Below are 25,342 nucleotides of genomic sequence, written 5' to 3'. Positions count from 1 at the left end.
TGCTGATTGGCTATAGCTTGTTCATATTTCCAATGATTATATTTCCTAGTGTTATCTGGAAATTCCCAAAACTGGACTAGAAAATGTTTTTTATTCAATATATAGTATCTTTGTCCCAGGAACTCTCTGTTTCTTCCTGTTGTGCCAGGTGCAAGACAAATACTTATCTTTCCTGGAAAGCTTCGTATTATAAACATTTTCTCTCCAAACTGCTATATTTCTCTCCTACCTTCCTGTCAGCATGTTCATAGATGTAAACAAAACTGGCATTGCACAAAAATAGATACAACCTTGTTAGAAAAAAAAATCAGATTTGTTTCTGAGCTGAGAATAAAGAACGCAGAATACAGGCAGCTGGATCAGAAGTGAAGTTTATTCCATTATGGAATAATGTTGGTTGGAGCCTTCACTGACAACTCCCTATATAGGAAAAATCTAGCCTTTGTTCTTCAAAAGCGCTGTTTCACTAGGAATATCAAGAAAGTGCAATGAGCCAGGTTTCCAAAGGGAATGGTCAGGCACCCCTATTGAGTTTGCAGTTTCTGTTTGTTTAACATTGCAAATGGAGATGGCACTTTCTTGGAAGAAAGGATCTTTTGTTATTTAATTAGCAGGATCCTGGTATCCTGGAATGAACAATGGCAATTCTATTGTCCAGAATAGGTTAATACCTTCTGCTACACTAATTCTTTGTGTGGAGCCCATTGCAATTTCTTACTTTTTGTCGTGATTGTAATTTTTAACCTTTTGCCCTGATAAATGGCAGGAAGGATATATGAGTAGAGGAAGATGAAGTGGTTGGAGAAGTCGATTTCTTGCTCAATCTCCCCTTTGTGAAAAAATAGAATATTTTATACACAGAAAAAGCAAACTTATGGCTGTAAATCATTATGTGAACCAAATTTTCATGTTTATGAATTTGCATTATTGTTAAAGGTATTTGGGGGGAAGAGAGACTGAGCATCATTTGAGAACAGAGGAACATTCTCTAAAACCACATAAACAAGAGGATGCATAGTTGGGGTTTCATAGGTCAGAGAAATCAATAATTGTCCCAATATCCATTAATACAAGAGAGCCCAAAATATAGACAAGAGTGCCTAAACAGCACATTCTGCAGAAATCTAACCTCCAGTCCTCCTAAAATCGCATACAGGAAATATTTCACATAGTTCTGACAACCAATCTAATTTTAAATGTGAGGTCCACTTATAAATTTCTAGCCACTTGATTCAAAGTCAAGCTGTACTTGAGGCACAATTCCAGATACTGACATGGTCAATTATGATGTACAATTAATTGAAGCAGTTCAGACATGTAAATATGTCTTTTTTTGGCTCTCCCTTTAAGAAGGGGCTTAGGAGAGTTTGTCCTTAACATGCAAATTTTCCCCCAGTCTACATTTCAACTCAAAAGTTGATAGAAAGATCAAAGTCCATTATTTCCTGTAGTCATATAAGTGCAGAATAGATTTTTTCTTTGGCTCTATGGATTGCATTTCATCTTGGCACAAACATTGCTTTTGGCTTCAAGGATCAGGTCTAAAATTATTTTCCCAATTCCAGCATTTATCTGTGTAGGGCACAGAACCTTGTAGCCTACCACTTGCTACATATTCTAAAATAAATACTGGACACAAAGTTATGTGTCATTATGAGTTATGAGCTCATCATTAACAAATCCATGCCATTTTTTGGGACACAACCTAAAGTATGGAGAGTGTAGCATGGGATTTCCTCCCCTTGGATGGACAGATATAGAGCTCTGGCACAGCAGTTAGATGCATTTATATTGTTTATGGGAGAGTGTTCCCATATGCCTGTGCAAAAGCACCAGATTGGGAAAGCAAGAGGAGAACTCAAAGTGTTCCTTTCCTTCCAGCTTCCAGTGTGTTCCTTCTAGGCTTGTCTGCCAACCCAGTAAATGAGCAGCAAACATTCAACCAGTCTAATAATGTGGCTGGGGAAACAGGAATGATGTCTCCATGATATTTGAAGGTTCTTTTCTTGATTTTGCAATTGTTTAATTAAGGCAACTTGAACACTAGGACACTGATTATAAAAATGGAGGTGTTGCCTTCAGTATAAAAGGAAGCCAAATGTGTGAGAGAAAGAAACGAGGGAACAATTTTACTTGTGATTTAGCTCTAATGCTTTAATGCTTTAGCTGTTCTCTCTTTGATCCTTACTAGCATTTGGGATGGGAGTGTGTGGAAAGGGACCTGAGATTTAGGAACCTTTTCCTAAGCACCTAAGACTTTTTGAGGACAAAGAAGGTGCAAAGTTCTTTCCCACTTTGACCGGAGGGTGTCCTTTTACTTGAAAACTTGATGTATATCACAAAAAAATTTAAAAGACCAATTTTCCCAGCCACTCTCTACATTCATTAAGTAATCAAATTACTAATCTTGATCCTGCTTAGACTAATTTAGTATTAATGGTCTTATGGTTAGGGAAAATTCTTTGACTGATGAGACACATCACTTCTTTCATTTTGCTGAATGGAGCAACAAAAGAACAGCCCTATCTTTGCTTCAGTTGTTTCTATAACAGAAGAAAATAAGTTAACCAAATGCCTTCTCCTGTTCTATTCTATGCTATTGATGCTCAGTGTTTTTCTGCATCATGATGTCAAGGAACTTTCATAGCTTTTCGTTTCTAATGCACCATCAATTGTTATAATCATATTAGGAGGACATTCATCTATAGGTGAAGTCCAAATCCTTATGCAATCCAAAACTCCATTTTTGTGGCCTTTCAAATTTCTTTAAGAGCTGAAAATCAGCCACAGTACAAGCTTTCCCACTATTTGAGGCATGAAATATCTTTTGTAATAAATCAAGCCTAAAAATGGGTTTAAATTTTTTTTTTAAAAAAATATAGAATCTCCTTCCAAAAAATAAGAGTGTCGTCATCCTAGATCCACAAGATCCAAAGAAACAAGCAGGGGTAAGTGACAAAATACAAGTCTGATCTACATTGCAATATGCACTTCACTGCTTTGCACTCTGAATGCAATACCAAAATATTTTGATGGAAGTACAAAAGATTGAAGTTGCATCATGACACTGAAATACATGTATTAATTTTTTGACAAAAATTGTAGTTTGGAATTATGCCTATGTCGAGAATAAAATCAGAATATCTAAACCTCTACCTATATGGCTCTGCCTCAAGACATCATCCCTGCTTATGGCATCCTTCAAAATTTAAGTAAATCTGGATCAGTGAGACAGAGGATGTATGTGTCCTGCAGTCTGCAGCTTTCTTACATCAGTTATGTAGCAGAATCCTGATTTTCTTCCTTCAGCATTTCTGTTCTTCACAATACTGAAAAGTAACAATCTATGCATGATACCACCAAATGAGGTAGCAGTATCTATTTCACTTATTTTTAATGTAATCTCTTCTGAGTGTAGTATATTCATATATTCCACTATTTTAGCAGCACATTCCTTCTTTCTTTATTAGATAGCATGGGCTGAATCTCTGCTCCCACTGTCTCATGAGAAAAATTTCTAAGTGCCAGAGGTGAAAATACAGAAACCTAAAAAGAAAATGAGCATTGGTTATTCTACTATGCCTTGGCATTTCAGCAATTGAATGTAAAGCATTTTACACCCCGTAAATATGTAGCCTTAGGCAAGTCCTACATCTTAATGCTTCCTCTTCCTCCTCCTCCTTACTTTCCTACATTTAAAACCCTCAAAATGCAATACATACATCCCTTAAAGTCATGTACTATTGGTGGCTTTCCCCATATTTTCAGTATGAACTATCTCTGTTCAACCCATGTGAGAACTTTTTTGTGTTTGCTGGGCTTCTTTTTCAGTTCCTAACCCTGAATTCAGACCTCAACCTTTGAATATTTAGGAGTGCCAGTGCCACCAGGTGGAGGAGCTAAAAGATGGAAGGGCATAGAACTGCAAGATTCTGTGGTCAGATTACTCAGGAGTTGCTACTGGGAGAAGCGCCAGCTAACTTTGGGTGGGGTTTATCTGCCTGGAGCATAAGAGCTCACACAGCATAATAGTCAAGTTGCTGGAAATAGCTTTTGTGATCATTCACTGTGTATCCAGAAAGCCTGTCTGGTTTTCAGGAACCATCCCATCTGTGCTTATAACTTGATTCATAGCCTGGATTTGAGCACTCTTTTGCCTTGCAAATCTAGGAAATCTGCCAATTTGATTATTCTTTCTCCTTAAGCCTGTAGGCCAGACTTCAAGGAATTACTTCAGTGAGGCCTCTTGATGTCTGAGAAAAAAACACTTTTTCCTGATTCTGCTGTTATTGTTATTGATTAATTAACTGTGCCTTTAAACTACTATTTATTTTCAGTTATCTTGACTTGCTTGTAAATGTTGTAATTCTTCCAGAACTCTTCAGAGTGCTTCTAAAACAGTGATTCTCAACCTTTTCTTCACCATAGACCTATATATACTTTTGTGACCACAGATCACGGCTATGGACCCCCAAGATTTCAATCATAACATTTTTTGAGCCTTTGCGCACATCCTGTGATGGCATCATGAACTTCCAGGGGACTGCAAACCACAGGTTGAGAACTAATGTTCTAGAAAACCTGCTCCTGACTCTGGTGTTTTTCTCCAATCAGTAGAAAAGGCTTCCATCATTCTCCATTTTTTACTGGATGCTAAAGCCCTGCAAAGTATTTTTAAAGAGGATTAGAATTTTTAAATTTTTTTAAATAATATTTATATCCTTCTTTTATTATTTTTTAATTCGAGGCAGCAAACATACCAAATATATTTTCCACCCTTATTTTCCCCACAACAATAACGTTGTGAACTCACTTGGCCTGAGAGACAACGACTAAACCAAAGTTACCCAGCCAGCTTTCATGCCTAACATGGGACTAGAATTCACCATCTGCTGGTTTCTGGCCTGGGGTATTTGATGGTGTAGAGGTTGGGCTTTTGGATTTGAACTAGGGACGCCAAAGTAGCTGGTAGTTCAAATAATGTCTATTTAATTGTGAATGTTAATAAAATATTTGGGATCATTCATTATATCTCAATTAACCAGCCCAAAACTATTACAGTAGTTTTATTTTTTGAATCCCAAAATAATACAAAGCAATCAAATATGAAAAAAATCTACAATAATTTGCTATAATCTCAATTTATCACAACAAAAAATGCAGATCCCCAAATATATTAATAGGTGATGAATATGTATCTAAATAATATTTTTTAAATTAAAAATTATTTTTTATAAAGTTTCAGAAAGATTCTTAAAAAGAAACATCTTTACAGCTTTTTTAAATTTTGGAAGGAAGAAATGTTGGAATGTTGCTAATAAAATCTCAGGAATTTATCTAGGCAATCACCAGGATTCTAGATTGATTCAAAGAGCCATCTACCCACCAAATTTCTTAGGCTCTGCGCGTGCGCAAGATGGCGCTGCGGTAAAACTTCTTGTCGGCGGATCTGGGATTGCCCAGCTGATGACATCGTCGTGGCCGTTCGTTTAGTTGTTTTCGCCCCCCGGCCCAGTAGAAGATCTTCCTCGCAGCCGCGGGAGAGGTCTGTGGACCTTTTAGGACCCGCGGCTGCTGAGAACGGGCCGGGAGGGCGATCGGCGTATGACGGCGGCCATTTTGGATGTCCGGGAGAAGGCGGCGTTCGGGAGGAGGCGGCGTTGTGGTCGGCGTTTTGGTTGGCGAGCCGCCCCCCCCCCCAGCTTTCCTCGCTTGCTTCCCCTGTTTCTAGCTTGTGGATTCCTAAGGACTCTCCTGATATCAATAACGACGGTCCCCTCGATATCGGAGGGAGGGGGCGATATCGGAGGTAAGGGGGGCAGTCTGGCCTATTCTGGGCCTGGCTTTCCTGCCATAAGATCTCTCCTATCGCAAGGACAATGGCGCAAGGACAACGGCGCCCCCTTCGATATCGGGGAGGAGGAGGACGTTTCGGCCGCCTGTTTGGCCTGGTTTGGTCTGGCTCCCTAATAGCGGCGATGTCGGCCGCGCCCTCTCCCTTCCCCCGTTTGGTGGGGGCTTTGGGACGTATAACATCCTCTGGGCATTTTGTGATCTCTTTGGGAGCTGTTGCTGGGCCATATTGGAGTCGGACTGGAGTTCTGGGAGCTGTTGGGAGTTGCTGGGAGTTCCATCTGGAGACAGCGTTGGACTTGGAAGGCGACTTGGATGACAGCTATGGAGCGCCTTTCCCTTCCCCCCCTCTTTTTGGGACCCGGATATTTTTTCTGGACAGATTATGCTATTTAAGTCCTGGACTATTGGTTCTGGAGTATGGACTTACCAGGACCGTACCATGGGTCTGATGGTTAGAATATATTTTACATCTTATATGCCATATGTTACATCTTATATCCCATTTGTACCATGGATGCTGACTGTCCATTTTTACATCTTATGTCATCTTATATCTGGATCCTAATTAGAGAGCTACCTCATGAGAACATCTCTGTTAACATCTCTGTTAGTCTGGGACAATCTATTTTCTGCTGACTTTTATTGTTTACTGCATGTGCTATTCTAGATCCGAACTCTTGCGCCTGCGAGGTGCCCCCGCCTCGTGGGAACGGCCTGTTACTTTACCTAAGGCCGGCCTCAATGACGGGTCTTGGGACCCACAGAGGTGGCATGCGAAGAGAAAGAGCCTTTGGGGTTTTTTAGATAGGGCATTTTTAAGGGGTGGGAGGGTTAGGGCGGGTGCTGGGGGTAACCCGTCGGGAGGGAAACCAGTCCCTGTGCGGGCTCGCGGCGATTATTTAGTGGGTTCGGAGGTTATGGGGGGGGAAAGTGTTCCTTTTTGCGAGGGTGGTTCCATTTGCACGGTAAGTGGGAGGGGCAGATATGGCGGAAGGGGGGGATCGTATCGGTCTAGGGGTCACGCTCGATGTTTGCAAGCAATCGCGTGCCCGATCCTCTGACTTTTCCCGTTCCCGGATGGTCAAGACCCTCAGAGCCTGGGCCTTCGCCTGATGTTATGCAACGCACGGTCCGTGGCCAATAAGGCCCCTAATATATGATCTTATTCAGGGGCGCGCGGATCTTATAGGCGCACGGAGACCTGGTTGGGCACTGAAGGGGCGCCCCTGGTCGAAATGTGCCCACCGGTTTCCGTGCATTCCATCAGCCGAGGGCCCAGGGTAGGGGTGGGGGTTGCGGTTGCTATTAAAGAGAGTCTAGAGCCGAGGGAGACCACTGTACCTCAGATTGCTGGGTGAATCCTCTTTGTGAGATGGGGTCATAGGTGTCAGATGGGCTTGCTGATCACGCACCTGGCTCCTTGCTGCGTGACAGCTGCCCTGCCTGAGCTCCTGGAGGTGCTTGCCGGGTGGCAGTGGAGACCCCAGACTTTTAGTCATGGGGACTTTAACTTGCCATCTGCCGCGCCACATCGACAGTGGCTCGGGAGTTCATGGCTTCCATGACGGCCTTGGACCTGACTCAAGTAGTGGATGGCCCCACTCACATCGGGGGTGGCACTCTGGACCTTATTTTTATCTCTGGTCAGTGGTTGAAGGATCTGGATTTGAGAGATGTAGTCATAGAACCTTTGTCATGGTCAGATCACTCTCTCCTTCGCCTGGACTTTCTGACCGCCACTCAACACCGCAGGGAGACGGAACCACAATGTTGGTTCCGCCCCAGGCGCCTGATGGACCCGGAGAGGTTCCGGACGGAGCTTGGGCCACTTCCTGAGGGTCTGGCTCACGGCACGGCAGAGGAACTAGCCGCAGCCTGGCAACGGGCTGCGGCTGGGGCTTTAGACCGTGTCGTGCCTCTGCGGCCTCTGACCCGGCGCAGATCCCAACCGGCTCCTTGGTTCTCCGAGGAGCTGAGCGGGATGAAACGCCGGAGAAGACGCCTAGAGAGCTCCTGGAGGTCTAGCCGTTTAGAAGCTGATCGACACTAGTTAGGTCCTATACTAGGACCTACCTGGTGGCACTGAGGAAGCGAGACGTTGCTACGCCTCCTCCCTCATTGCGCCGGCAGATAACCGCCCAGCCGCCCTGTTTGGGTGACCCGTTCCTCCTTCACCAGGGGAGCGGGATGACCCGCTGCAGGGACGTGCTGAGGAGTTTAACGGTTATCTATACGATAAAATCGCTCAGCTTCGAGACGGTTTAGACCAAAATTGCGGCGATTCAGATGAGGCGCCTGAGGGTGGTCTTGGTGATATTTTTGGGATGAGTTTGACCCTGTGGCTCCGAGGACATGGACAGGTTGCTGGGTAGGCTGAATGCCACAACGTGTTTACTGGACCCGTGCCTCCTGGCTGGTGCTGGCCACTCAGGAGGTGACACGAGGCTGGCTCCAGGCGACATGAGTGCCTCCTTGTTGAGGGAGTCTTCCGCCGCCTTGAAAGAGGCGGTGGTGAGGCCCTCCTCAAGAAGCCCTCCTGGACCCGGCTGTTTTAGGTAATTATCGTCGGTCTCCAACCCGCCGCGGCGAAGGTTGTAGAGAGTATGGTGGCATATCAGTTTCTGCACCTGGATGAAACTGTCTATCTGGACCTGCTCCAGTCCGGTTTCCGCCCGGTTACAGCACGGAGACGGCTTTGGTCGCGTTGGTGGATGATCTCTGGAGGGCCAGGGACAGGGGTTGTTCCTCTGTCCTGGTCCTATTAGACCTCTCAGCGGCTTTCGATACCATCGGCCATGGTATCCTGCTGCGCTGGTTAGAGGATTGGGAGTGGAGGCACCGCTTATCGGTGGTTCTCCTCCTATCTCTCCGACCGTCGCAGACAGTGTTGACAGGGGGGCAGAGGGCGGCCCGGGGGCGCCTCCCTTGTGGGGTGCGGCAGGGGTCGATTCTCTCGCCCCTTCTGTTCAACATCTACATGAAGCCGCTGGGTGAGATCATCAGTGGCTTCGGTGTGAGGTACCAGCTGTACGCTGATGACACCCAGCTGTACTTTTCCACACCGGGCCACCCCAATGAAGCTATCGAAGTGCTGTCCCGGTGTTTGGAAGCCGTACGGGTCTGGATGGGGAGAAACAGGCTCAAGCTCAATCCTTCCAAGACAGAGTGGCTGTGGATGCCGGCATCCCGGTACAGTCAGCTGAGTCCTCGGCTGACTGTTGGGGGCGAGTCATTGGCCCCGATGGAGAGGGTGCGCAATCTGGGCGTTCTCCTGGATGAACGGCTGTCTTTTGAAGACCATTTGACGGCCGTCTCCGGGAGAGCTTTCCACCAGGTTCGCCTGGTGCGCCAGTTGCGCCCCTTTCTAGACCGGGATGCCTTATGCACGGTCACTCACGCCTCGTGACGCCTCGCCTGGATTACTGCAATGCTCTCTACATGGGGCTCCCTTGAGGGGCATCCGGAGGCTTCAGTTAGTCCAGAATGCGGCTGCGGGTGATAGAGGAGCCCTCGTGGCTCCCGTGTGACACCTCTCCTGCGCAGACTGCACTGGCTACCTGTGGCCTTCGGGTGCGCTTCAAGGTGTTGGTGACAATCTTTAAAGCGCTCCATGGCATAGGGCCGGGTTATTTACGGGACCGCCTACTGCTACCAAATACCTCTCACCGACCCGTGCGCTCTCACAGAGAGGGACTCCTCAGGGTGCCGTCAGCTAGGCAGTGCCGTCTGGCGACACCCAGGGGAAGGGCCTTCTCTGTGGGGGCTCCCACCCTCTGGAACGAACTCCCTCCAGGACTACGTCAACTTCCGGATCTCCGAACCTTTCGTCGCAAGCTTAAAACATACTTATTCATCTGCGCGGGACTGGATTAGGTTTTTAAAGTAATTGGTTTTAAGGGGTTTTTTATTATTTATACTGTTTTAATGATTTGGGCTTTAGAATAAGTTTTTTAATTGTCGTTTTAATCTGTATTTATATGTGTTTTAAGTGCCTGTAAACCGCCCTGAGTCCGTAGGGAGATAGGGCGGTATATAAATATGATAAATAAATAAATAAATAAATAAATTAAATAATGAGACTCAGATGTACTTTTGGTAGAAGTTGATTTTAGAGGATTGGCACCAGATTAGGGAAAAGGTATCAAATCATGGCAAAGCTATTTTACTGTAATCAGCCTTGACTGAACAACTGAATAAACACATGAATTACAAATAGATTTTTGAGATAACCAGACGTGCATACAATCAGGGCTTGCTGAGTTAACACAGCAACTTAAACTGATATCTAATGTAGCCAACTTGTAATAGAGTAAGATAGAGATAGAACATCCTCTATCTTCCTCTAGTTAAGTCTAGAACAGGGGTGTCAAACTCAATTTCATTGAGGGCTTCATCAGGGCTGTGGTTCACTTGGGGGGGCGGGGGGGCATGGCCGACTGGGTGGGTGCGGCTGACTGGGTGGGCATGGCCAATAGGGTGGCGCGTGGCCAGCTTGACACCACTCCCCAAACTGCTGGCAGGTTTCCTTTTCACAATGGAAACAGGCTGAAGCTCAGATGGCCTGATCTTTCCTCTTTGCAATGGGTAGACCCACACCTTGGGCTGAATCTGGTCTATGGGCCTTGAGTTTGACACCCCTTGTCTAGAACAACCCAACAGCACTCATTTGAATCAGGGAGTAGAGAGAAATAAGGTATTATTAATAGCTAACAGACAGCTGCACTAATCTTGGTGTGAAATCATCAGATCATGAACCAGTTGCTTTGCTATCTGTGGTGAAGAACCAGAAGATCATTCATTAAGTGTAATTATATGTCAATTAAGAACTTTAAAGAAAATTCTTCACAAATTTGAGCTCCTAGATCCCCCATCTCCAAGAAAGCTGGCAGCTGTTAAAACAGAGAGGAGGGGGTAAAGGGTGGGACATCAAAATTGATGTCTTGTATGTTCAGTTTGACATGACACCATGACATGATGAGAATAGTTTGAGACTTCACCAAGTCACTTGGAAGGAATGCCAATATATATGATCCAAAATAAAATAAATAGATGTGAGAGAACAGCATCTAGATCTTTGAGGGAAAATAATTATATAAATATAATAAATAAACACTTTGAGGGAGCCATATTTAGTGTAGAAAATCAGAGATGACTTTGAATGCAGGAATTAGTAAAATGCTATATAATCCCAGAAAAGAAAAAGAAACTTAAACTGACTAAATTTTCTTTGGCATAAGGGCTTAAAGATTTTCCCTGTCCAGTCATGACTGACTCAAGGAGACGGTGTTCATCTCCAATTCTCAGCAGAGAGAGTCTGAGTTGTCTGAGGAATGCTTCTGTCATCCTATGGCATTGTGAAAATATGGGTCTCAGTAACTTTTTCCGCTGAAGCACTACCTATTTATCCTCTCATATTCACATGCTTTCAAACTGCTAAGTTGGCAAGAGCTGGGACAAGTAGTGGGAATTCATTTCATTGCACAACAATACAAAGCAATAGGGGATATTTTGTATATTATTTAATATATTAATATTAATATAATAATATTATGTTATATATTATAATATATTATTATATATATATATATTATATATATATATATATAATATATTATATATATATATATATATATATATATATATATATATATATATATATATATATATATATATATATATATATATTATATTAATATTAATATTGTATATTTTATATTGTAATCACCAATACAAAACCTCCAATCATCCAATGACCAACTACTCATTGCTCAACCAACCTTTCTTCTACTACCTGATACAAAAACCCTCAATCAACTACCAATCGAAACTAGGTATGCACACCCCTTACCTCTTCTACAACAAACACTACAGGTCTCAAATGTAAATTAATAAATGCAAGAAGTATCATAAACAAATTACCTGAATTTATTCTCTTATTAAACAACGGTACATTTGATATCATATTTGTTTGTGAAACATGGCTAAACTCATCCCTCACTGACTCTATTATTTCAAACAAAGAATATCAAGTCCTTCAATCAGATTGTGAACATCGCAGAGGTGGTGGAGTAGCTATCTTTTACAAAAAATCACTGAACTTAAAAAATATTCAAGTTGCACAGAAACTCTCTCTTCCTGAAACTATTATATGTGACCTATCCACCAACACCACACTTAGATTCATACTATGCTACAGAGCCCCTGATTACGACATCGCTCATGCAAATATGTTAACTTCATTACTAACATGGGCTACCTCTTGCCCATATCCTCTCATATTCCTGGGAGACCTAAATCTACCTTCTATAAACTGGATAACACATGAATGTACAACTGAACCAATCCATACTACACTATACAACGCAGTTACAAACCTAGGTCTTGAGCAACTAATAACTAACAATACCAGACTCAAAAACTGCCTCGACCTCATCTTTTGCAATAACACTAACTCAATTTATGAACTACAAATAAAAGAACCCTTTTCCAACAGCGACCACTGCATGATAGACTTTTGTCTAAACATATGCCCTCACATAAATCGTCTTAACAATAGTGCTCCAAACTACAATTTTAAGAAAGCTAACTATGACCTTATAAACAATTATCTCTCATTTCTTGACTGGCAAAATCTATTCTCAACCTGTATCACTGCAGAAGACCACTATAAAGTATTTCTACTTGAAATCAATAAAATCATCAAACTATACATTCCACAAATCACCACTAAAATCAAAAAAAGAAACAAATTAACCATATCAATAAAAAAGCTTCAATCCAAAAAAAAATCCCTCTGGAGAAGAAACAAAAAGTGTTATGTAGCAAACTTCAAAAACCGCTACAGAAATATTTGCAACCAAATTAAAACTGAATGTAACATTTACCACACCAAGCAAGAAGAAGACCTTCTACGCACAAATTCCAATCGTGCTTTCTATAATTTTGTGAACATTAAACTTAAAGAAACAAGATCCATCCCACCACTAAAAGAACCTAACGGCAAAGAATGTAGGGACGAAACAGTTAAAGCTAACCTCTTTAACACATTCTTCGGCTCAGTCTTTGTAAACAGCGATGGCTCATATCTGACATTCCTCAATCGTACCAAAAATGATAACAACGACTTAACTCTTATAGACTTCACAGAAGATAATGTTGAAAAAGCTCTTCGCAACCTGAAACCATCATTTCAATTGGTCCTGATGGGCTATGTACATAATTTTTAAAAAAACTTTCAATAAATATAGCAGAACCCCTAAGCATAATCTTCAATAAAGCTTTCATGACTAGTTCCCTTCCAAAACTCTGGTCTTTAGCCACAGTCATCCCTATCTTTAAAAAAGGAGATCCAAGCCTTGTTGAAAATTACATACCTATCTCTCTATGTTGTGTCTCATGCAAAATAATGGAATCCATCATTAACCAATCCATTACACTCCATCTTGAAACAAACAACCTTCTCTCTAATAAACAATTTGGTTTCAGGAAAAAATTGTCTTGTAACCTACAACTACTCCACTGCAAAAATATATGGACTACCAACCTTGATCAAGGAAAAGCAATAGATGCAATCTACATAGACTTCTGCAAAGTTTTTGATTCAGTAGTACATGATAAACTACTCCTTAAACTAAAATCCTATGGCATTTCGGGACCTCTTCACAATTGGATAAATGCCTTCCTGTCAAACAGACAACAAGTGGTCAAAATTGGCAACGCTCTATCAAATCCTGTTCCTGTCAAAAGTGGCATTCCGCAAGGTAGTGTTCTTGGACCAACGCTCTTCATACTATACATAAATTATCTCTGTGACCTCATCTCAAGTTATTGTGTTCTCTTTGCTGATGACGTCAAACTATTCAGTACCACTAACAATACTTCTACTCTTCAAAATGACCTTGACTTTGTTTCCGATTGGTCTAAAACTTGGCAACTTCAAATTTCAACCAGCAAATGCTCAGTCTTACATATTGGTAAAAAGAACCCTAATATCAAGTACAAGCTTGATGGACATTACCTTACTGACGACCCCCTACCTGTCAAAGACCTTGGAGTTTTCATATCAAATGACCTAAATGCCAAAGCCCACTGCAACTACATAGCAAAAAAAGCTCTAAGAGTTATAAACCTAATTTTACGTAGCTTCTTTTCAAAAAACTCTACACTACTAACCAGAGCATACAAAACATTTGCCAGACCTGTTCTTGAATACAGCTCATCCATCTGGAACCCATACCACATCTCTGATATTAATACTATCGAACGCATCCAGAAATATTTTACTAGAAGAGTTCTTCGCTCCTCCGAAAACAACAAAATACCTTATACCACCAGGCTTGAAATCCTGGGATTAGAAAATTTAGAACTCTGCCGACTCCGACATGATCTGTGTATACATACAGAATACATCTATTGTAATATCCTTCCTGTAAAAGACTTCTTCAGCTTCAATCACAACAATACAAGAGCAAACAATAGATTCAAACTTAATGTCAACCGCTTCAAACTTGATTGCAGAAAATATGACTTTTGTAACAGAGTTGTTAATGCTTGAAACTCACTACCTGACTCTATAGTCTCTACTCAAAACCCCAAAATCTTCAACCAAAAACTGTCTACTATTGACCTTACCCCATTCCTAAGAGGACTATAAGGGGCGTGCATAAGAGCACAAAAGTGCCTACCGTTCCTGTCCTATTGTTCCGTTCATTATAGTATTATATGCATACTTTTACTTATACTTTTAGTTTTATATACTTTTTCTCTCATGATGGGTTATTGTTTACTTTGATGATTGTATATACTGTTGTGACCAAAAAAAAAAAAGAGGAAACACCCCAAGGCTTTCAAGAATCTCTTATAGCAAATAACAGTAAAGTGGAGTTCCAGTATTTCTTGTACAGACTGTCTCCTGGTCTGACCTACTTTGAAGGACTGAGGGCTACTTCTTGCCCTTTAATTTTAAATGTGGTCTATATGCAGGCGTATTTAATTTAAATTTGCATTATAGCCTGACAGCTGGGTAATGGTAATGCTGGCTAAGGATGAGAATTGTAGTTCAATATATCTGGAGTTTTTACTAAGTTGGGGAAATCTTACTCAATTTTGAATCAGAACTGACAAAAATTCCTTATTAGGAAGGAATGGAATGTTTTCCAATTTCAGCTCCATAAAAACGAAGGAAAAGGAAGGAAATGTGAAGATATAATCAATTTGATTTGTTTTCTTAATTATTCTGAAGTACATAAAAGAACTCTGGATCTGACCCTCCAGTATTTCTAAAAAAACATACAGGGATTTTTTTCCATAGGAGGATGTCATGCTGTGAATAATATGGCTACTAATCATCTATGTTAGAAGTTGAACTATTGTGAAAGTAGGACTACCATGTATGGACTGGAGAAAATCTGAATGATTCCCAGATGGCAACAAAACATGGGTTTTTTTAATATAAAATAATATTATTAAATTTTTCAACATATAAAACACAAAATACAAAAAACACAACAAAAAGAAAAACAAGAAAAAGACACAGCAAAAATTTAACACTAGTGACAGCTTTTCCATATCTATCATAGCAAACATATTTATAAAGATTCTAATTCTATATATATCTATCTTAAATTACATCTTTATTTAAATTATAGTAACATCTATTCACAATTCAGTTTCATATCCTGTATTTCTTCAACAGTTTTACCTTCTACATATTATATTTAACAGATTATCCCTTAGGTTTTACGTTTACTCTCAAGCCAGGAATACCATCTGTTCCAAATTTGATAGTACTCAGTTTCTTCCCTCTCCTTCATTTCCACAAACAGTCTATCCATTTCTGCACAGTCTTATATTTTTTTATTATAATTTGGTCTGGAGGAATATCTGATTGTTTCCAATTTTGTGCTAGGACAATTCTACTTGTGGTTAATATATGTAATGTTATATATTGTAATTTTTTTCTCCATTTTCCTTTCAAAAATGCCCAAAAGGAATAGTTCCGGCTTCATCTGTATCCTCTGTTCAGTTATCTCTTCCAACCATTTTCTTATCTTACACCAGTATTTTCTAATCTTAGGGCAGGTCCACCACATGTGGTAGAACAGTCCTTGTTTATGGCCATATCTCCAACATTCTGGGGACCTGTTCAAGAATATCTTGGTCAATCTCTCTGGTGCCATCGATAAAACATTTTGTAAAGATTCTCCTTATATGCAGCTGACATCGTTAGTTTGCAGTTTCTCTCCCATAATAACACTACTAACCAGAGCTTATAAAACATTTGCTAGACCAATTCTTGCATACAGCTCGCCTGTCTGGAACCCATACCACATTTCAGACATCAGTACAATTGAACATGTCCAGAAATATTTTACAAGAAGACTTCTCCACTTCTCTGAATACAGCAAAATATCTTATGCCACCAGACTTGAAATCTTGGGTTTAGAAAACTTAGAACTCTTAGAAGGGACATCCCTGTCTTATCCAAAACATGGGGTTTTTCTCCTTGCTGATATTTAATCAGCTGTCCAGATTTAATCAGTTGTCCAGATTTTCCAGTCTGGTAGCCCTAACAATATCTGGAAAGCCCCATTATGATTCTTTTTTAATGGAAGTAAAAAAGCACTAAAACAATATAAGTAAGCAATAGACAAAAACTAGTTAAATGGCATTTGGAAGCCATCTTGTATAATCAACTGTTGTTTTTGAAAACATAAAAATAGAAATATTATCCTGAAAATACTGTATATGCAACACCTCTGGGTATACTTCTTTAGATAAAAGAAGAATCTGGAAACAATTATTCCTAATTTAAGGAACTAAAAATGTGCATTTCCCATTCAAAGAACATCCATAAAAGAGGAAATCACTAATCCCTTTCTAAAAGTGTCATGCTGGTGAATAGAATTATGCCTCCACAGGTCAGATAATTTGGAGAGGTTAACACGCACTTTATCTGATTAAATCTTGGGTATTTTATCAGTATTCTTCTGAGTTAGGATTATGTATCATTAAAGAGTTGGCAAGAATTCTAGATGTTGTTTTGTTCATCTATTTTTCCTTCTATTAAACATACAGAAACAGTATTATATAGTGAATAAGGCACCGGGCTAGAAAACTGTGAATTCCAGTCCTACCTTAGAAGCATGAAAGCCAATTGACTGACTTTGGGCAGTCACTCTGTCTCAACCCATGATGTCAGGTTCAGAGGATCAATCAATTTCTGTCACAACTAATGGATCAATATTCAAATGACCTGAACCCTCCCCCCCCCAAATCCTGCTCTTATGAGGAAATGTAGAAAAAATTAATATGTATAAACACATACACAAAGTAGAAATGAACATTTCAAGAAACTTAATTTGAAAACGTTATTGTATAACAAATATATTGATGTACAGTATGCTTTCCCATTGTGATGGATTGTGTCCACAAAGAACAAGTTATGTGATAGACTACTACTACTACTACTACTACCTCATGTAAAACTACTGCAGTGAAGCAGTAGTTTTACATGAAGAAGGGAACACATTCCAAGGAGGGGCACAAAATAAGAGATAACACAATACAGAGATGGATCACATAAACTTTGGATGGATTGTTCTATGTGGTTCTTGGGCTGGGTCTAACATCTTTCCTCTCTTTCTTTTCAATGTTGTATAGGTAGTCTTTAAATTACAACAATTCATTTAGTGACTATTCATAGTTACAATGGAATTGAAAAAATGACATGATCTTTTTTCATACTTATGATTGTTGCAGCATATACATGGTCAGTTGATCAACTCAAATGCTTGGCAACTGACTCCTATTTATGATGGTTGCAGTATTCCAGGGTCATATGATCACCTTTTTATTTATTTATTTATTTATTTATTTGTCACAACAGTATATATAGGCATAAGCATGAAATAACTATATGATATATAAGCATATATATAAGCGTAAGTATGTAATAACTATACGAATTGGATGCAATTAAAGGGAACATTAGGACAGGAATGGTAGGCACGCTTGTGTTCTTATGCACGCCCCTTACAAACCTCTTAGGAATGGGGTGAAGTCAATAGCAGATAGTTTCTGGTTAAAGCTTTGGGGATTTTGGGAAACCTTCTGACAAGCAAGTTCAATGGGGAAGCCAGATTCAGTTAACAACCATGTTGCTAACTTAACTGCAATGATTCACTTAACAACTGTCGCAAAAAGGTCATAAAATGGGGCAAAACTCACTTAATAACTTCTCGTCTAGCAACAGACATTTTGGGCTTAATTGTGGTTACCTATAATTTGAATGAAAAAGCCGAATGACTGTAATTCTTTTATTATATCCTAAACTGTAATTAATAAAGGCAGAATATATATTTTCCCCGTTCTTTACATCTAATACTTTAAGGAAGTTAAACAATAGAACATTAATAATTTAAGTGTATTATATAAATATCATTGTACTGAAATAACATAATGTATTAAGATTTGTACCAACACACTTGGAGGGGAGCCAACGCAGCAGTGCAGCAATGACTTTTTATGCTCCTATCCCTTTTTATTTTTATATTATTTTTAAATAATTTTTTTTAGCTATTTCTATTTTTTTAATTAGTTTTACTTGAAATAAATAAAACTTGGTTAGTGTAGATTTCACTACACTTTACTTGAATTTATTAGACTATTTTAGATACATTCACAATTGTAGAGAGAAGATACCATGGAGACAAAAGATACAAGTAAGGAAGTTTGAATGGATTTCAGCTGCATGGGAAACAGAAAGAACAATATGACATCAGTCCAGACTCCCTCTCCTCATTAAAGAAACTTCAAAGCAATCAAAGACAGAAGAACATTCCATACGAAAGGAAACTGTAATTAAAATAAAATTTCCCACTAACAAATTTGCAGCCCCCGAATCACTTGAATGAGTCTTTCCACCAGAACTGGAAAAACAACAGATGTTAAGTCTTTCACTATCTGACAGGGAAAAGATAAATGAAAATGTGGATTCCCTCGCACTTTCTCCAGTACCAAGAAAGGGTATGTCTTGCTGGCTCCCCTAGCTATTCTTAAAGGAAATAAATATAAGTGTAAAAAAACAGAACACAAAAATCAACATTTAGAGAGGCTTCCAAGGGAAATTTTGTGGGGTTTTATGGCAAAGCAATGTCTTTACAAAGCTGTAAGCTCAAATTCTTATTGCAGTATTTGAGCAGCTATGTGCTCTAAAACATGACTTATTGAAAAAAATATTTTGAGATTTTATACAAAAACACAAAGTCAGATTATCACTCCTACTAAGGCTTATAAGAAAGCTCTGGCTGAATAATTCATTCCTATCATGCATTCTAAAAAGAGAACTTGTTAAAGGAAAATGGTTAAATGATTGTATTATGAAATTTATAATCTCAGATAAATTAAAGGCCTAGTTAAAGGCCTACTTACACTAACACCTCTCTCAATCCATTTGATTTTGGCAATTAATAAATCAGTCTTTTACAATTGACATTTTGGTCAGGGGTGGGTTTCACTTACCTTTGTTACTGGTGCATGCGCGCACTCTTCACTCATGCACACACCACTTCTGTGCATGCACAGAGCATATTAGATGATGTCTGGATGGGTGGGTGGAGCCTCCCATCGCCTCTACCAGTTCACCCGAAACAGGGCAAACCAGTAGCAACTCACCACTGATTTTGGTGCTATGACACAAATACCTGCAGATAAATGGGATGAGCCGTTCCATAACTCAAGAAGCTTGGGAAATTTTGAAAAGCGCGATTTTAAAAACCCAGTCTTGCACACTACCAATGAAGAAGAAAAATAACAGCTCTCAAAAGAAACCAGTATGGCTGCATAAAGAACTCTCTGATAAATTGAAAGACAAAAAGGACAAGTATAGAAAGTGGAAGGAGGGTCACATAACTAAGGCAGAATATAAACAAATAGCCCAAGCCTGTAAAGATGAAGTGAGGAAAGCTAAGGCTCACAATGAACAAAGGCTTGCAACAAAAGTAAAAAATAACCCAAAAATAGCTTCTTCCAACATGTTAAAAACAAGAAAGAAGTCAATTGGTGCATTGCTGGGAGAAAATGGCAGGTAGGTGACAAGCAACAGGGAGAAAACAGAACTACTTAACTCATTTTTTGCTTCTCTCTTTACACAACGGAAAAACACAGTTCAACCTATCAAAAACACCCCCCAAAAAACAGACTAGGAACACAAGTTAAAATAGGGAAGAAAATGGTAATTGAGCATTTGCCTACCCTAAAAGAGTTCAAATCACCAGGACCAGATGGACTACAACCCCAAGGTTCTGAAGGAACTGACAGACAAGATCTCAGAACCATTGAACTATATCTTTCAAAGATCCTGGAGCACAGGGGAGCTGCCAGAGGACTGGAAAAGAGCTGATGTAGTTCTCATCTTCCAAAAAATAAAAAAAAATAAAAAACCAGATCCAGGAAACTACAAACCTATCAGCCTGACCTCAATAACAGGGAAGATTCTGGAAAAGATAATCAAGCAACGAATCACTGAACACCTAGAAGCAAACAAAGTAATAACCAAAAGCCAACATGGGTTTGTCAAAAACAGATCATGCCAGATGATTCTTATTGCATTCTTTGACAAAGTGACAAAATTAGTGGATCAGAGGAATGCTGTTGATATAATTTACTTGGACTACATTTGATAAAGTAGACCATAACCTACTACTAGATAAAATAGAAAAATGTGGGTTAGACAGCATCACCACCAGATGGATTTGTAACTGGCTGACCAACCGCACTCAACGTGTAGTCCTCAATGGAATTGCAACTACATGGAGGGAAGTATGCAGTGGAGTACCCCAAGGCTCTGTTTTAGTCCCAGTACTCTTCAACATCTTCATCAATGATTTGGATGAGGGGATAGATGGGGAACTCATCAAATTTGCAGACGACACCAAGCTAGCAGGAATAGCCAACATTCTGAAAGGTAGGCTTAAGATCTTGACAGACTTGAAAATTGGGTGCTATCTAATAGGAACTGGGTATGTCTAGTTTAATGAAAAGAAGGACCAGGGGTGACATGATAGCAGTGCTCCAATATGCCACAAAGAAGAGGAAGTCAAGCTATTCTCCAAAGCACCTAAGAGCAGGACAAGAAGCAATGGGTGGAAACCTATCAAGGAGAGAAGCAACTTAGAACTAAGGAGAAATTTCCTGACAGTTAGAATAATTAATCAGTGCAATCAGAACAATTAATCAACTTGCCTCCAGAAGTTGTGGATGCTCAACACTGGAAGTTTTTAAGAAGATATTGGATAACCATTTGTCTGAAGTGGCATAGGGTTTCCTGTCTAAGCAGGGAGTTGAACTAGAAGACCTCCAAGGTCCCTTCCAATTCTGTTATTCTGTAAAATAACATCTTCAGAAGGGAATCCCCTGTATTCTCAAATGGGATTCTTTCTTAAAGTAACTTCCCGGGATGGTTGCCAGTACCCATAACTGAGATTAAAGGTTTTATTGCCCAACTAAAACCAGCAAAAACATCAGGAGGTGATTTTATTCCTCGATCCATAATTAATAAAGGAAATAAAGATTTATGGGCCCTTGTACTGTCTACCTTAATTACATATATTAATAATATTGAACAATTCCCATCTACTGGAATCAGGCCATTGTTGCACTAATATACAGAAATAAAGGAAATACAGTCAATTCTACAAATTATAGGCCTATTAGTTTATTAAATACAATAAATAAATTATATACCAGATTTTTATATTTAAGAGCAGTGGATTAGATGTAAAATGAGTATATTATTGCTAAAGAACAGGCTGGATTTAGAAAGGAACTATCAACATTAGATCATTGTTTGGTTCGCCACCATCTGGCAGAAAAATACTCTATGCCCCCTCAATTTAATACAAGCATTCATATTCAAGCCCATCATTCGCCCAAATCTGGCTGGTTATGCAATTTCAACACTACTGTTTGCTTATGATGATCTACTTCATAAAGCTGCAATGATGCAGTGGACAGAGGGCAGTATTGCAGGCTACTTCTGCTGATCACCGGCTGCCAGCAGTTTGGCAGATCAAATCTCACCAGGCTCAAGATTGACTTAGCCTTCCATCCTTCCAAGGTGGGTAAAATAAGGAGCCAGATCGTTCGGGGCAATATGCTGATTTTGTAAACCGCTTAGAGAGGGCTGTAAAGCACTGTGAAATGGTATATAAGTCTAACTGCTATTGCTATTGCTACTTCAGAGATGGTGATGAGAAAAGCACTTAGGGCATTAGGTTTATTTTGCATAGAACAAAATTAATTATCAAAAAACCAAATTATTAGTTTTTGGCCAACATTATCATAAAATTCACAAATGGCAAATAAATGGGACACCAGAAATATCTTGGAGTATGGTTTTACACTTCCTTATCCTGTCATACTTTTTTTTCTTACCACGCAAACTATTGTAAGGTTTTACTGTTCAAAAGCTTTTCATTATTTTCCTGCAACCTGCAACTTCCACAGTTTCTCCATGGCACCCAAATTTGCTCACTCACAAAGCTCAATATTATTGAAACCCTCCAAAATAAGTTTATTGCAATCATTTAGATAGTTCAAAATAGTATCAAAAATGCCATTATACAAGTACAAACAGATGTACTTTGATGACTGTCAGAGCATGTTTTCTTCTTATCTTCAGCTAAAGTTCTACTCCCAGCTACTAGGCCCTATTAGCATTTAGAGATCTTTTAGAATCATGATGGCTTTAAAAAGCCTTAGATAAAATACAGTTTCTGGGCTTTTCTATGGAAAATCTGTGTACATTAGGCTTTGATAATGCTAAAACCGCTGTCAGGCAACAAATATGAGATACAAATCTATAAACAAGTCTAAGTAAAGTATTAAACTCCAATATTTATCATTTGCTTCCAAAAGGATCCTTTTCAACAACATATTTATCATTCATTCCAATTTTAAAATGTTGTATGGTCTTTACTTTAGCAAGATTGGATGCTATGCTTTCAGAAACTCTTTTTAGAAGTTCCCAGGCATCTTCGGTTACATTCATATGATGATAGTTCAATAAAAACTCTAAGTCATATGCTATTGTAATGTTCCTGTTTAAGAAGGGCCCACAAGTTCTCAATAGGGTTTAGGTCGGGTGAGGAAGGGGGCCATGTCATTATTCTTTCATCTTTAAGGCCTTTACCGGCTAGCCACACAGTAGAGTACTTCACTGCAGATGATAGAGCATTCTCCTGCATAAAAATCATGGTCTTGTTGAAAGATGCAGATTTTAACCTAAAAACTGGTTTGGAAATTGATTTTGAGTCCATCTTCAACCCAAAAAGGTCCAACTAGCTCATCTTTCATAATACCAGCCCATACCAGTACCCCTTTGTTGGTGTCTGAGTCAAAGTGGAGCTCTGTGCCCATTTCTAATCCAGCCACGGGCCCATCCATCTGGTCCATCAAGAGTCACTCTCATCTCACCAGTCCATAAAACTTTTGAAAAATCTATCTTCAGATATTTCTTGATCCAGTCTTGCCGTTTCAATGTATGTGTCTTGTACAGTGGTGATCGGATTTCAGCCTTCCTTACCTTGGTCATGTCTCTGAGGACTGAGCACCTTATACTATTGGGCATTCCAGGTAGGTTGCAGTTCTGAAATATGATAGCAATGGAAGATAATGGATTCCTGGTAATTTCATGTTTGATTCTTCTCAAATCTTAGGCAGTTAAGGTGCTTCTTTTTTTCTCAACACATTTCTTGCAACCCTGTTAATTATTTGCAACAAAACGCCCCAATATTTTAGCAATTTCAAGAGTGCTGCATCCCTCTGAAAGACTTTTTACAATTTTTGACTTTTCAAAATTTGAAACCCTCTTTGTTACATTAAAAAGCATAATAAGTAAATTTTGCAAAGGATTGCCTCCAGAATAGTTGCGCTCTACAAATAATAAGTATAAGAAGTAAAGATAGTCTGAGGTAATTAGACATAAGAGAAACTTTCATTGTTTTTAACAAGTTGTTACATTTTTAAAAAGTAACTGTTGTCCCCAGTTCGGGTCTGAGCTTGGTACCAAAGCCAATGATGGATGCCAGACACAAAATGCAGGTTTTCTGATTGCTTTTTATTGGAGTACTCCAAGGAAAAGGGCTCCTGGTCAAAATGTCAAGAACCAAGAACAAAGGATTAAGAAAGCTTTATACTTTTCACTAAAAGAGAAGGCAAGATAATAAGAAATATCATCTAATAAACATTTTAGTAATAGTTCTACCATTTGTTATATTGGTCTCTAGCTGTCCCTATTCCTAAGCATTGGCTAATGAATGCTCCAGGAGTTATCTAATACACATTTAATTGGCTGCAGGGCATCTGTATTCCTAATTTTTGATGAGGCCTGCAAATTGTCTAACTGTTGTTACTTTCATCAGTTTTCTAACTATCCAGAATTGTTACAAGATTTATTCATGCATATTTCCTGTAGATAAGCATTCTTTGTTCTTGCCAGACAGACTCCACAATTACAGTCTTCCTGATTTACTTTCAAGTATGTATCATGACCTGGCTTTATTTTAGCATACAGCCCATCATAACTCTAGAGAGTCAGTTTGGAGTTAGAAACAGGGTGACCTTGTGCCAATCATTTTCTTTCAGTCTTCGGAAGGAGGCACTTCTGGGGGGGGGGAAATTGCCAAGAAAATTGCAGGGATTTGTCCAGACAGTCTCCAAGAATCAGACATAACTGAATGGGAGAAACAAAAAAAAAAGTAACTCTAGAATAACTAGGACAGGTTTCAGGGTCTGATAACTCATTGAGAGTTATTCTCAAATTATTCTGTTCACCTTGTGAATCCTCAATAGTTATCACTGAACTCATTACAAAATAAATGACAAAAATGAAGAGTCTTACCTTAAAAAATTGCATCACTTTTCTATATCCTTTTTCATACTTGAGTTTTTAGTATAGTACCCAAAAATAACTCCACTTGAAGATATTTGCTTTTATTATTTTTTTATTTTTTATTTTTATTTACATTTATATCCCGCCCTTCTCCGAAGACTCAGGGCAGCTTACAGTGTGTAAGGCAATAGTCTCATTCTATTTGTATATATTTACAAAGTCAACTTATTGCCCCCCCAACAATCTGGGTCCTCATTTTACCTACCTTATAAAGGATGGAAGGCTGAGTCAACCTTGGGCCTGGTGGGGCTTGAACCTGCAGTAATTGCAGGCTGCTGTGTTTTAAAAACAGGCTTCTTACAGCCTGAGCCACCACGGCTTTTCCCTTCTCACCAGCATTTTTGCTTTTTCTATGAGAGCATTTGCCATTTCAGTATTTTTAACAATGTTTAGAGAGGTCAAGAATATCTGGTTTGTTGTTGTTTTTTTCTTCTTTATATGATGTGGCCAATGTCAATTTCCTGTTTCTTACCCAAAGTTTTTGCCAATTATCCAAATAAATATTATATCTGAAGTTTTTTGCCCATGCAACCA

The sequence above is a fragment of the Ahaetulla prasina genome, chromosome 4 (assembly GCF_028640845.1).
Source record: "Ahaetulla prasina isolate Xishuangbanna chromosome 4, ASM2864084v1, whole genome shotgun sequence".
NCBI classification, from domain to species: Eukaryota; Metazoa; Chordata; class Lepidosauria; order Squamata; family Colubridae; genus Ahaetulla; species Ahaetulla prasina.
Note: the sequence above shows the minus strand (reverse complement) of the source record.